The sequence below is a fragment of the Microtus ochrogaster genome, chromosome 16, assembly GCF_000317375.1.
Source record: "Microtus ochrogaster isolate Prairie Vole_2 chromosome 16, MicOch1.0, whole genome shotgun sequence".
Lineage (NCBI taxonomy): Eukaryota > Metazoa > Chordata > Mammalia > Rodentia > Cricetidae > Microtus > Microtus ochrogaster.
In genome coordinates this window covers 35,910,983-35,925,992 of record NC_022018.1, presented here as the reverse complement: position 1 = coordinate 35,925,992, position 15,010 = coordinate 35,910,983, and the positions used below count along the sequence as shown (strand labels likewise).

The 15,010-nt window shown below is 41.2% G+C and overlaps 1 protein-coding gene across 1 annotated transcript in view; it reads right to left on the bottom strand.

Moving 5' to 3' along the window:
• Positions 1-15,010, bottom strand: part of LOC101991184 (type-1A angiotensin II receptor) — a 48,299-nt gene that overhangs the window by 25,038 nt on the left and 8,251 nt on the right. The window contains exon 2 of the mRNA XM_005354999.3: positions 14,332-14,415. The gene's annotated coding sequence lies outside the window, so the exon portion shown is untranslated. The remainder of the gene's footprint in view (positions 1-14,331; positions 14,416-15,010) is intronic.

Below are 15,010 nucleotides of genomic sequence, written 5' to 3'. Positions count from 1 at the left end.
TAATCATCATAATGATATATGATTATATCATTATTTCCAACTCCTTGTACCTATACTAAATTATTCAATAAAACTTTACATTTCATAATCAGTTCACCACATTCTTAATTAAGCCTAGAAGTTGAAATGGTGATAGAAACACTTTTAATCTAATATTACATGATTATATGATGTTCCTCACCCAATAAAGCCAGGTTAAAGGCTCAGTTACAAAAACAAAATAACAATGAACATTTGAAGAACAAGTGATTACAAGATTATATTGAGGAGACAAAACCATCTCACTAAGCAGCAGATACACCTCTGGCTGGCAGATTATAACTGGACTAATCAAATAAAAAAACCACCCTTAAAGGTCTACACAAGTCCAACCCCAGCCAGGTTCCAGTGCTGAGATGGGGAAGGACACAGGGTCTCACCAATAACCAAGAAGTCTCCTGCAGTTTGTACCCACTTCCAAAGGAAATAACACTTCCTGCTGGTGGAGTCTCACTGGGCGTGTTAACCACAACTCAGGGGAGGCCCCGGTGCCCGGGAGTGGTTGGCCAAGGCCAAACAAGCTCAATGGTGGTTTCATAGGCTTTTTGTCTCGTATCGCTTTGTTTGCACTTCTTGTTGTTGTTTGTTTTATTGGTCTTTTGCTTGCATATTTTGTTTCCTGATTTTGTGTTTTTGTGGGTCGTTGTGTTTCTTATTTTTGCTTTATTATGTATTTGTTGATTTTCGTTTGAGTGAGAAAGAAGAGCATGGAATCGAGTGAGCAGGGAGGTGAAGAGGAGCTGGGAGGAAATGCAGAAGGGGGAAGTGTGCTCAGAATATTTCATATAAAATACGTTTAAAAAAAAAAGCCTTAAAAATACAGCGTTCAGAGTCCAGAACTCTGTTTGCTTACTGCTCCTTTTATATTCATGTGACTTCTCCCTTGGGTTACCCGGCTTTAACATCTGCAATTGTTCCCTAACATGGGTTCACGGTTTCACCTTTTAATAATTACACAATACTCTACCGGTTGTGATAGTAACATTTTCAGTATTACTTTATTACTGTATAAAATAATGGAAAGACAAATAACTCTGCGTCTTTCATTCTGCTCATCCGAGGGCAGGCAGAGTTGTGAGTTTCATTAGAATTTTGTATGGATGTCAGAATTACTAAGAGTTTTGGAAACCCTGGTAGGAAGAGGGTCCCCTTTGCAGAAACTCTATTTTCGAAGCTAGCCTATTCCAGCAGCCCCAGTCATACCCACAAGGAACGTTCAACTTTCACTCCACTCTCGGTAAATAGTCTGGCTTCATGTCGTAACCAAACCAAAGATGTTCTGTCTGTGCAGTCTAACTCTCTAACTGTCGATCGAGGCTTGGAGAGCAGCTTTGTTTGTTTGGATGTGGCTTTAAAAGTCATAGAATCTTCTGCAAAAGCAGGAAATGTGTAATTCAAATTTATTCCTTTTTCATCAAAATACACATAGATATATGAAATATATGCCTTTTGTTTCTGTAAACGAACGCAATACTATGGTAATTATCAGAGGTGATTGATTGTCATATTATCTAACCAAAAAGTATATTTTAAGCCTTTAGTGTATTTGAATCATTCTTCATAGTCTTTTGCTTCCCTTGAAACAATTTAAATCAGCAATTTCTGCCGTTTTATTTCTGGAATAATCCCCAGAAATCGTGAGCACCGTGGTTCTCATCCTCACATACTTCAGGGCCAGGAGGCAGCAAGCAAGGGGTAAGCCGATGGGAAGCCACGGCCTACCTCTGCCTTACAGGAAAACAGGGGGGTTATTTTTCAGCCAACTGTGGCACTTGGGGGTGGGAGGGGGATTTTTAAAGATAGGCTGGGAATTTCACATTTTATGGGAGACGTCTTAGTCGGAAATATTTTCACTGGAGCACATGAAGAAACAACACGGTGGAACTGGACAGAGGTCTGTTAGCGAGCAGACCTGGTCCCACAGCTGCCAACTGACTGCGCCAACCGCCTCATTTGACAACTGAGAAAACAGCCGCGGAGCCCTGGCAGGATGCTACGGACACCGATCCAATGTTTCTACACAGTGTTAAACACTTGCAGCAAAAATACCCAAGGCTGCTAGACGGCTCACTCTCCTTTCTGCGTTCAACAAAATCCATGGCCCAGAACACGGAGACGCCTGGAGGCACACAGAGGAACGGTGTGACGGAGGACTGTCCACTGTGGCTCTCAGACGGCCCGGCTGCCCTGTTGCCACGTGTCTGACACAAGCCTGGCTCAGGCTGAGAACCACCCCCAATGGCAGCCTGGGCCCCACTCCGCTGCCGTCTCTCTTACTCTTCCACAAAGACACTTATCTTCCTCCTTCCATTTTGTGCACTATAAAAAGAGACTGTTGCGTGGCTGTCCAGTGATGCGCCACCTTCCTGTGTATGAATACAGCATGGAATCTATGGGATTGGGGGATTTGTGCCTCTTCTAACATCTGTGAAACTAATATCATTCAGCACCCGAAGTCTGAACGGACTGATGCCGTACTGATTTAATTGCCCCCTGCTATATAACTGATAAGAAAAGATTACAGTTGAAATATCTTACTGAATGGCAGAAAATTTGGTTTGGGATGTTTTTCTTGATTGTTTGTTTTTTCAAGTGTTTCTAAGGTGCACTTTGCAGGCAGGAAATTTCCTAAACATTCATGTGACAAGGTCACATTGTGGTTTCAATGCCAGCTTATTTCCTAAGTTCATTCTATTGATTACATAGACTTGAATGAAGAGTTCCATGAGACTTACCTTCCCAATTGGACAAGCAATCACACTGCTTGTCAGGCTGGCTTGCATAAAACATATCAACATTGTGTTAATTATTAGCATATCGGTGGGTTTTTTTCTGCTTTATTAGAAACATATAGCTTAACTCAGGAGCAATCTTTAAATCCCATTGAAGAATAACATGTATATGCAGGTTAGCTGCTTGGAAGCTAGAAGAATGATGTTCAAGGTTTTATGCGTGGTCTCTCTGACAGGAATGATTGGACCCTGCAAAAGTGCTGATTTCTAGGAAGATTGTATTCTATAATAAAGAGCAGGTGTTTTCATCTCTATCCAAACAGAGTTTTCATAGCAAAATAGACAACCTAGGTGCAAAAGTGGTACTCTGGGAATGTACACTAACTGTCTTGCAGCTGACTCAGAAGGTACCATGTTGAAAATGGTTGATGGGCCAGGCATTGGTGGTGCATGCCTTTAATCCCAGCACTCGGGAGGCAGAGGCAAGTGTATCTCTGTGAGTTCAAGACCAGCCTGGTCTACAGAGTGAGTCCTGGGACAGTCAGGACTGTCATATACAGAAACCTTCTCTTGGAAAAAGAACAACAACAAAGGATTGGTCATCTTTGAAATACAGACAGACAGCAAACTTGGGCTGACTTATGAACTCCTTATTTGCTTCTTGGGGAGACCTCAGGATTATGGTTCTCTGTCACAAAGGGGCCACTGTCTTGAAAACCACAGTTTTACCTGTGTGTCCAGCTGTTACCTTGTTTCTGCTATGGCTGTAACTCTGGTCTCTATTGCTCCACTTCGTATAGAAGAAAATGTCTAAGAGTGAGTCCTAGCCCTGTTATGTGGTCTGGGAAGAACCTTAAGCCTTGTATTCATTTCCCACCATTGCAGGGAAATACTGCAATGATTTACCAGTGCAAATGTATATGGAAAGAAGGAAATGATAGTGAATCTTTTTTCAGAAAGGACTATGGAGCTGGAAGAGGGCTCATTTAGCACAGAGATTGTTATTTGTAGTGGATTGAGGAACATAGTCTCAGATATTTGAACATGTGGTCCCCAGTTGGTGGCTCTGTTTCAAGAGGCTTAGGTGGTAGAGCTTGCTGGAGGAAGTTCATCACTGGGGCAGGCTACGAGATTTAAAAGGCCTCCCGACTTCACGCTTGCATTTGAATGTGCAAGCCCCCAGTTTCCTGTTCCTATAGCCATGCCTGCTGATTGTTTCCATGCCTTGCCATCATGACGAACTCTTAACTCTAAAACTGTAAGCCAAAATAAAGTCTCTTCCTAAAGCTGCCATTGGTCCTGGTGTTTGATCACAGCAACAGCAAAGACACCAATACATCACACAAAGACAAGCATGTGAACCGACAGCAGCCGTGTGAAAGCTGGTGGGGTGGTGGACTTCTCTATCCCCGGCACTGGGAGGATGAGGCCCCGTGGAGCTCACTGGCCATCCCGGCTAGCCAAGTTGCTGATCTCCGGAATCAGTGAAAGACCCTTTTTTGAAAAACTCCGGTGGAGAAGCTACTAAAGATGTCCAACCTCCACCTGCACACACACACACACACACACACACACACACACACACACACACATAACAATGTGCACACACACCCACATCCACACACAAAGAACTACGTTCATAGACTCTTTGTTTCTCCTTGGCAAAATCACATGAGGCTTTTTCTCCTGCCCAAGCACATCCAATTGCTCTGGTTTTGCCCTCTTGCCAATAGATCACCTCGTTATTCACCAGGACACCTGCTGCTGCAGGGATGACAAGTCAGTCAACAACTTGCCTCCACCAAGAACCCACAGGCCGTTAAATTTATGTGAAATATCTCAGAGAGGGCACAGCAACACAGGATATGGTGCGAACAGCAGAGTCCATGGAGTTTTTCAGCAGTAAGAAATATTTTTTCTCATTTATACCTCAGTTTAAGCAGCTGATGATTTTCAATAATCTATGAAGTAGAAAGTATACATAGACCCTCTTAACAGAAGACCCGAGAATGCTAACCCAAAGGGTGGCTAGCAACTGGCTCTAACTTCAACTGTAGGGTGTCTGTCACCCTCTTCTGGCTTCCAGAGACACATGCACTCATGTCGGAGGGATGGGGACGTGGACAGGTATGGGGGGATGTCGGCGGTATAGACAGACATAAACATAATTAAAAATAAAATATTTTCAAAGTGTCCTCCATATATCATCAAACAACTTGCCTAGTGTTTCATATGGAACTCTAAGCTAGAATTCAAGAAAAATTTTAGCAATTTCTACACATCCCAAATGACCAGATATACAGCCAAAAGAAACTGAGTCATAGTGCAATAATTTATCCTATAGAATACATTATTCAAAGTAGCTAAGTGTTTCTTTGTTTTCTTTTGCATTTGGGCCTATGTTTGGTGGCATATAAGTTAATAATTTTCCACACTGAAATGTGACATAGTATCTGTTTTACACTACAACAAATATACCTTCTGGAGCCTCTCACTCTACCATCAAATAATGTTAATGAATACGTAGACATGGTATTGGTAGAAACTGTAATTAGATATTATTATAATGTTTACTTATATGAAGATGACACTACCAACAGTAGCAATTAGAAATATCAGCTAGATCTTAGGTACTGCATATTCAGTGGTTTGTGACTTGGGAGAGAAGTGATTGGAAGCAAGCTGTGATAGTTTGAATGTAATTGCCCCCATAAACTCACAGGGAGTATCACTATTGGGAGGTGTGGCCTGGCTGGAGTGGGTGTGGCCTTGTTGGAGGAAGTGTGTCACTGTAGGGGTGGGCTTTGAGATATCCTTTGCTCAAGCTATGCCCAGTAACACAGTTCACTTCCTGTTTGTTGCCTGTGAATCAAGATATAGAACTCTCAGCTCCTTCTCCAGTACTGTATCTACCTGTATGGTGCCATGTCCTGCCATGATGAAAATGGACTAAAAACTGGAACTGTAAGCCACTCCAATGAAATATTTTCCTTTATAAGAGTTGCTGTGGCCATGGTGTCTCATCACAGCATTAAGAACCTGAACTAAGACACAAGCTATTGGAGTAAATCCCAGATTTGGGTCCTGGCTCTGTCCTTGTTTAACAATGTATACAACAGCAGCTGCTGTCAAAAAGTAGATACAGTAAGAGAAATCAGACTATACATTTTAAAAACTGTTGTTTGATCTTTAAAAAAAAAGTGAAGAGATGGACACATTGCCTGGTTATCAGAGAGTGTCCTCTTAATGTTCACTGCTATTTTCTGATTCTTCCTGTTTTAATTTATAAAATGGCAATATAACACATTGTCAATAACATGGTGACCTCAAAGTATGGTGAGTGACAGACAAGATCACTCCTCGGTGCCAGCTGCTCGCCCAACTATTACTCTCCTACCATCTCCACCTTTAAAACTGGATTGCAAAAGTTGAGAGAACTCTAAAGATGAATCATTCCTGGGCTGAGAATATTTTAATCTTGGGTTTTTATTCTTAGGTGAGAATACTGTAGTTCTTTCTAATATCACTTTTTTTCTGAATTGGATGATTGCTTAATTTGTGACTCTACCAGATAAAACAGTAGATAGAAATTGAGAGTCAGCTGGAGAGAAGGTTCATCGGTTAAGAGCACTGACTGCTCATCCAGAGAAGCCAGGTTCAGTTCCCAGTATCCACATGGCAGTTCACAACTGTCTGCAACTCCAGTTCAGGGGATCTGATTCCCTCACACAGACATATATGCAGACAAAGCATCAATGCACATAAAATAAAGATAAATCATTTTTCAAAGAGAAGTAAGAATCGACTAGACACAAGCCATTTTTGGAACAGCTGGCAGAGTAAAGTGGTTAAAAATCTATCTGAATTCAATGAACCAAAAGAAAGAAACTATTAGCATTTTCTCAGGCGTTGTTTTAACCCTTTCACTAGTCCATGGGTTGCCACTGAGAGTTGTAATTCTCTCAAATCCTGGAATTTTTTTTTCTGTTGTTGTTGTTGTTGTTTGGGGGATTCGGGGTGTTATTTTTCTAGACAAAGAAACCCATGGGATGGAATCTAAAGCTTCTTATTTTGAATGGAACAGCGGTTTAATTCCAGGCACCCGCTTAGCTTATCTGCTCATCCCTGTGTTGCTGGAACTCACAACTAGAACTGACTTATTTTGCCATGAGCATTGAGGAGAAGAACCATGACCAGACACTGACATTTAACTAAAAAAACTTAATTCGGAGGAGAAGGCCTAAACTTTGGCAGTTTTATGAGCAGTTTCGAAGGACACACTGGAGTTACAAAAGAGGCATGTGTCTCCTGAAGTCAGGAACAGGACCCAGGCCCTGGCAGAGAATTTCCGAACAATCGGAAGAACCTTTTCATGTTTTTGTTTGGGAAAGGAAGACCTTGTGTGAAGTTATGTATTGTGTATTCCCAAGTGTGCTGCTTCCAAACATGGCTGTCTTTTGTGTTCTCACTAACAGGAGTGATATCGGCAAGCAAATCTCTGCTTACTTATCAGTAATGGACTGAGATTTGAGTACTTACTAGCCGGGATTCTGCCACAAATATTCTTCTGGGTTCATACTTCAGTTTAGAAGCCACACACCACCAGGACAGCTGATTCCCATATCTTTTTGCCACTTCAGCACAAGCTCATCTCTAGAGCAGTCTAAAGTTCTGTAAGACCAATTAATTAAGCTTGATTCCACTGGGGGATTCAGAGAGAAGGCAGAGGACACTAATGAGTGACAGTAGAATCAGGACTGGGGGTGGAAAGCTGGGCAAAGAAGCATGGACCCTGCTGAACGCCGTTCTTCCCTTTCCCCAGCTTAACGTAGGTAAGCTGGTTCTCTGAGCACAGTTTGGTCCAATTTACTGCAACAGTACGTTTATATGACACAGCCACTGCTGATCTGTGATCCAGTGTACAAGGTGACCCAGCTTTTAGGAAAGTTCTGAGCTCTGGGAATATGGTGCATACCCATAATCCCTGCGGGAGGGCAGAGTTCTAAGTCAGCCTGAGCTGTGTAACAAGCTGTGTCTTAAAAGTAAAATAATAGAAGTTAAGAATATGTCGATATTAGCTGCTTAAAAGTCATCCAAATAACACTTTCCAAGACTCAGATGAAACAAGTCATCATTTATAAGGGACCAGCAAAGGCTTAGTTTTTTATTAAATACCATTTTAGCAGGAAAAATATATATTATGAAATAAGCTTTTTAGAAGGCAAAATTTTCTATTAACATGTTTCCTAATTATATTCAATTGTTGGCTTAGAACTATTTAAAAGGTAATTACTTGACAGAAGCATTAAGGAAAAAAATTCTTTGAAGAGTAATACTAACAGAATTAGTTTTCTTATTTTTATCAGAATTCACACTGCTTTGAAAATCTCTTAGCCCACGGAACACCCAACCTTTGAGCTGTTATCACTTCTTTGAATGAAGGGAGTTTCATTTTTTCTTATAACTTCTTACTATTGAGGAATTCTCCAGCCCAAGCCCGTACGTCAGCAGGCTCTCAGAAGAGGCATGGCACCACACCTGCGTTTTCTCCTCGGGCCCATTTGCTGGAAATAGCAACAGAGACCTTTACTTAAGCTGTAGAGAATCAAATTAACAAGAATGATACTGTTAATCTTCATGTTCTTGTTTCCATCCCTGAAACGCAGATTGCTAAATACATTTGCTCCCTGGCCCTCATTAGAAGTCCTGAATGGTTGCAGAGCGGGGGAAGGCATGAAGAGTATGAAAAACAGCACCAATTAAAAAACAAAGAACATCAGAATTGTTTGTTCTCACTCAAGTCATCCGTATAATTTCAGAGTGAGTAGATTTGATTTTTTTCCATTAAGTAATTTTATTCCCTCTTATATGGGGATGGATGGGACACTTACAATGTGAATTGTGTAGTTTGAATCTTCTTACTGAGCTTGAAGATAAAATCATTTAAATGGAATAAAAAGCCCATGAAAATATTTTGAACTTGGTGATGTCCCAGGACTTAAGTACAGTGTGTCTGAGAATCCAAATATTTCATTAAATGTGATCTACTGACAATGCCTTCACTCTCTGTTATTTGAAGAACTGTATTTTCAGTCCCAGAAACAAGACTAAAGGTCACAACTGTAAGCAAAGTATAAATGAAGTTATACAAAAGCACAAACACGGACGTTGCTTTCCGGAAGGAGCAGATTTTTAAGCAGATGGGTTTCTAAAGTTACAGTCAGAGGCCGCATCAGTAAGGATAGAGTTGTGGGCCTTCTTTCTACTTAAAGGCCTTAATTGGGGGAATGATTCATTGCATATCAAAATATTTTAACTTTTACAACCATTTAAATTTAAAATTCTGTCAGTCGCCTTTCCTAGGTCCATTCTAAACATGTCTCTAGTTTCTGTCAATTCACGTCATGCAGCGTTACACGTCACTTGTCAGACCCCACGCCTCTGCCTGGAGCCGTCTTCCTCCAAACATGGTTAAAGGTTTCTCTGAACATCACTTTAGAACTAAAGCAACCTCTGCCCACTGCTCCCACAAACCGTACTCGTTCCTTGTGCTGTTCAACACCTAAGGCATTTTACTCAATTCATTTTTCTCTCCATCCACTGCAATTGGTATGAGGACATTTTCAAATTTTCTTTTTGCTTGTATGTACTCGTGTGTAGTGTAGGTTTATGTGTGTGTAATGTAGGGGTACATGTGTATGTGTGTGTAGGTACACTTTGTGTGTGTGTGTGTGTGTGTGTGTGTGTGTGTGTAGGTCAGAGGTCAACTTTGGGTGTCTTCGTCCTTCACTCTCCATCCTGTGTTTTTGGAGACAGGATGTCTCAGAGGGAACCTGGAGCTCACCATTTCAGCTGGGCAGACTGGTTCATGAGCCCCAGCAATTCTCCTGTCCCTCCCTACCACCACACTCAGCTTTTCTGTGGGTTCTGGGGACCCAAACTCATGTCCTCATGCTTACACAGAAGGTACTTTCCCAAATGAGCCATCATCCTAGACCCGGGTCCTGAGACTTTTTTTCTCTGTTCACACCTGTGTTCTCACGCTACCTAGTGCTCAGATGTTCACAAGTACCGATTGATTGAACGGCAGAATCTACTGCCAAGTGCACGCCTGAATCAGGGCACCACGTGTGTGCTGTCCTCTTCGCTGAGGACTCACTACGCCATAACACTTACTTGATATTCCCAATTTGTAGTCGGAGGAAAGAAACATAACAGTTACCTCATACCTGACAGTTGAAAAGTGAAACGCCAGGGCATTGGACGGTTAAGTAACCGTGCGGAGCACGGGCACCAAGGACAGTGGGTTCTGTAACAAGTAGGAGTATGAACAGACCGTCCCACTGTAACCCCCCCCCACTCCAAAGGAATTCAGTATCGACGAAAGGATTTGTAGCAGCCCTCTTTAAATGAAGTCTGACTGTCCTCAGCCATCGATGGTCAATGCTCGCAAGACGACGCTGTTTTCCTTACCTCTTCCTGGTATACACCCAGGCTTAAGTACATGTGTGTCTCTGAGTCAAGACCATAACACTCAACTGCTCAAATCTGATCATGTTTGTTTCCCAACTAAATGGCCTCTTCTTCCAAGAGGTAAGGTACAGCCCCTCTTGGATCTTCAGCATCAGGTAAACCTGACTTGAAACCTTTCGTTAATGAAGTTAATGAAAATTAATTGCGTATACTGAATAAAAGTTTCTCATGAAGTTAATTTTCCTTTTAACTTAAGAATTTTAATTGTTAGAATAAATTACTTACAAAGATTGATGAAATACTTTCTCTTGAATATGTATACATATATATTGTATTATATTATAGTATGTTAATTATATTATATTGATGGTAACATCACAGAACCAGAGAAGAAGAAAAAAGATGAAATGCAGAAGTTTAAGATGTTATAGCATCTTCCTTAACCAGTGTAAAGTAGAATGTTCATGGGCAGAGTTCCATTAGCCATGCTAGTCAACAAAGGAATCAAGTTACCATCGATAAACTGCAAATATTACATAATTTCCCCTATAATCCAAATTACACATTAGTTTCCTTAAACACACACACACTGGCTAAAATTTTCCCCCATTGGAAACATTTTGGGATTTGTTCCTAAAAGTCTAAGGTGGCTCCAGGCCACCTAGTGCTGTGGTTGAAAAGTGACACTCTAAGTGTGTAATTGGAAGACAGGCAGATATGACATGCATTTCTGAAAGATAGACTGACAGCTGCCTTCAAATCCTGTGCTTCAACAGAAAGGCAAATTTGTTTTCAGTGTTTGGTCTTGTGCAACTGTGTTATTCCAGGAAATAAATGTAACTGCATAGCTAGAGATAATGACTAGAATGTGTTTGAGACTGACATTTCGTTAATGGAACATGGGGAAACAGAAGGAGTAAGAACTTTAAGAACATTACACCGGGGATTCGTTGTATTCATTACAAATAAAACCAAATTACTACTATATGTCATATGTGTACATCAAATAAAGCTAGAGCATTGAGCAAAAGTGTTGAGCAACTGATTTTGTTTGACTCACCAAATTCTTTATAAAAAAAATCAATAAGATGTATTTAAGTTAAAACAAATGAGACACACCTCCTACTCCAAGAAAATTGAGACCTACGAAAAGAAGGGTGACAAGGATGTAGGTAAATAAGCCAGCTGTCACATCCACATGTTAGTCCTCAGCTCAAGAGGCAACATAGGGACCTATGCACAACTCTTAAAGAGATCATGAATATAAAACTAGACTAATTTACTAAAGATTCAAGTGGAAAAACTAATAGGAAACACATAAAGAAGCCTGTGATAGCTGTATCCTAGGCAATGGGAACTAAAAAAATTTGAATATCAAAAATACTTTGAAATTTCCAAGTTAAAAAAGAGTATAAAACTTTCCTTTAACTGGTCACGAATGTCCACTGCAGTGTTTAAAACTGTGTTTATCACAGCCTGTGAAATGGGACCGTCTGTGCGAACGGGAACGTTCTACGTCTGTATCACACATCAGCTACGTGTCTACGAAACACTCGAGATGCTCTTTCGGAGCCGAGAAACTGAATTTCTACTTTCTGGAGTCAGATTAATTTATATTTAAATTTCAGTACCCACATGTGAACAATGGCTGTTAGATTGGACAGTGCATGTCCACAGATTCTTAAGTCACTAACCCCAGATTTTTATTCTTTTAAATGTACAAGTAGGCAGGCTTCCCTACTCATAAAGGTTGGTTTTAACATAAACACTTTGGACCTGTAAAACAAACTCTAAAATGCTGTTTACACGTTTCAATCAATAAGAGATCAGAGTTCTTTAGTTGTAAGTTGGCAGAAATTTTAAAGGGGCATTACCGAGTTCACAAGGTCCTTCGGTAAACAAACGCCTTCTGTATTTTAGCAGAGCGCCTACAGCTGGAAACGGGGCCTTTGGGATGAGTTGGCAGGAAACCAGGGCAATGTTGCTAGTTAGGAAGGATTGGTAGACCGTCAGCTCTTTAGAAACAAAAAATAGCTCCTTACAATGAGAATGCTGCTTGTGGCATCCTTAAATGAAATGTTTGAAAAAGAAATGTACAATGTATCATCTGTGTTTACTATTCTTAAGCAAGGTGTCAGTTATTTGAAAAGTTTTCTTGCTAATGTGAATGCCGGGAATGAGATGTCTTTGGACACGTTGGGAAGGGGATCAGGCCCAAGACTAGAACCTCTTCTGGAAGGAGCATTCTGGGTTAGCTGCTTGGCTTCTTCCACCTGGGGCTGATGGGAAATAACACGGAATGAGATCCTTCCTCTTTGGAGCTGTCTTAGTCAGGGTTTCTATCGCTGTGCTAATATACCACAGCCAAAAGCAACTTCAGGAGGAAAGGGTTTCTTTCATCTTACAGTTGGTAGCCAGTCCTTCATCCTGGAGAGTCAAGGTAGGGACTCAAGGCAGGGACCTGGAGGCAGGAACTGATGTATCGGCCATGGAAGGGAGCTGCTTACTGGCTTGCTCCTCATGACTTGCTCAGCATGCTCTCTTATACAACCTAGGACCACCATTCCAGGACACTGACCACAATGGAATGGACCGTGCATCCCACAATCACTAATTAAGAAAATGCCCTACAGACTGGCCTATAGGCCAATGTTATGGAGGCATTTTCTCAATTAGTAGTCCCTCTTCCCAGCTTTAAGTCTAGATTTAAGTCAAATGAACAAGAAAACAAAACAAACAAACAACAACAACAAAACAACCAGCCCAGGAACTCCTAAAAATATACCACATCAGCCGGGCCTGGGGGTTGCTGTCCTCTAAGTCTAAGTACTTGGGAGGTTAGCTGATGCAGCAGAATCACAAGCACAAAGTTTGCCTGGGTAATGAGTAATTCTCGGAATCAAAAGAAAAGTCTGTTTTTTTTTTTTTTTTTTTTTTTTTTTTTTTACAGCTGGAACATGACTCAGCAGCATATCATGGATAAGGTCTTGGGTTCAAACCCCAGTACTGAAAAAAAAAAAAAAAAACAACTTACATATTGTCTTACTGTCTTACAAACTAGAAACGTATGTGATATAATTTATTGCACTTGTTTCCAAAGCTGACTTTTAAATTTCATAACGTACACTGTCCAGACTCTTAAGCTTATCTACACACACACACACACACACACACACACACACACACCAAACACAAACGCCAAAGATACACAGCAACAACTCTGTAGAATGTGACTATTTTAATCCTCAAGATTAAAGTAGCCCTAAATAGTTTGCTCACACCACTACCCTGGGGTGCCTTCCAGAAAGATTCTCCTACGTGCCAGTGAGAAAAAGAGCAAAGCCACTTGTAACATTTCTGTGCCCACCTAGCACCCATCTGGAGTCTGCCTCAGCAAAACAGATTCACGGTGTGTCCCAAGGGGCACACACGGCTTTTAAATTCCTCTAAATAGAACAGGGAAGCTGCTGAAGGTTCCTTTCCCTACTAGTTGAGTTCAAGGGACCCCCTTCATGAAAAATATCAGGTCTACTACAGAAGAGGATCTCCAAAACAGTCTCAGACTGCTGTGTTACTCTCCAAGGCACCAGTGTGCTACCCTGTGACTCCGTGTCTCTCACAGAGCTTACAGGACCTCCCTCCCTGACTGATATCACCCTGCATTATCACTAAAGCAGGGGAGAGGTTTGCAAGCAGAGACTCTGAGACACGCTGGCATTCTGAAAGCAAGCAGGTCTAATGCTAAGGTCTCGGTCTTTAGATTTCCGATATTGAGTGAACACATACCCGACCTGAAGCTGATGAGGACACAACCATTTCGTGGCTAGCCTTTTCACCCCGTGCACCGTGAGAATGCAGCACAGGGCAACCATCAGATGCTGAAGGGCCCTTTGCCAAAGGTTTTCAGTTATCTGGCATGGTTTGCCGTCGGTTCATGAATGAATGGTTACTATGATAGCGTTGATATTTAAACTTACAGGAAACACATTCCTAAGCCATGTATCAAGAAAATAGAGGAAAGGTGAAATTTTACTCTTCCCTGCGTGCGTAACTGACTATTAGAGAAAACGACTTATGAGACCCTTACCTGCTGATGACTTCCAGGGATGGCTGTGGTCATTTAGCTGGAGAAAGTGCCAGCCATGGTATACCAATCGATCATCTGTTAAATCTGGAAGAGGAAAATATTAAAGGGACTCACAAATGTGGTCAGATTTTAATTTAATTCTATTAAATACTTGCTAATACTGCATACTAAGACTGAGGAGAGAAAGAAGCCACATGTTTCGCACTGAGAACACATTTCCCCTGATATGGAGTTAAGCTGCTCCCTCCTAATGATGTTTAACAACCCTTCCCGGTGTCTTGCAGGCATGGAGGACCAGACTTGGTGAAACTGACCCTAAAGATGCGAACTATGACAATGGATTGGGCTTTTACTTAAGGAACCGCAGTTAAACTTTGCTACATATTCTCTTTTGTATGAGCTTTACGCAAGTATTATTAAACTATATTTTGAGAATTCTATTACAAAAGATTTTCTGTCTGTTTGTCTTTTTTATATAAGACCTGCACGTCATAGAAAGGTTGCTACACAATAATGTAAATGTCTGACTCTAATTTTGTGAGTTTGCCTCCCAGAGATACTCTCCTTCCTTACCCCTCTAGAACTCCAAGTATATACACATGTACACATCTGTGTGTACATCCAAGTATATATAGATGTACACATCTGTGTGTACATCCAAGTATATACACATGTACAC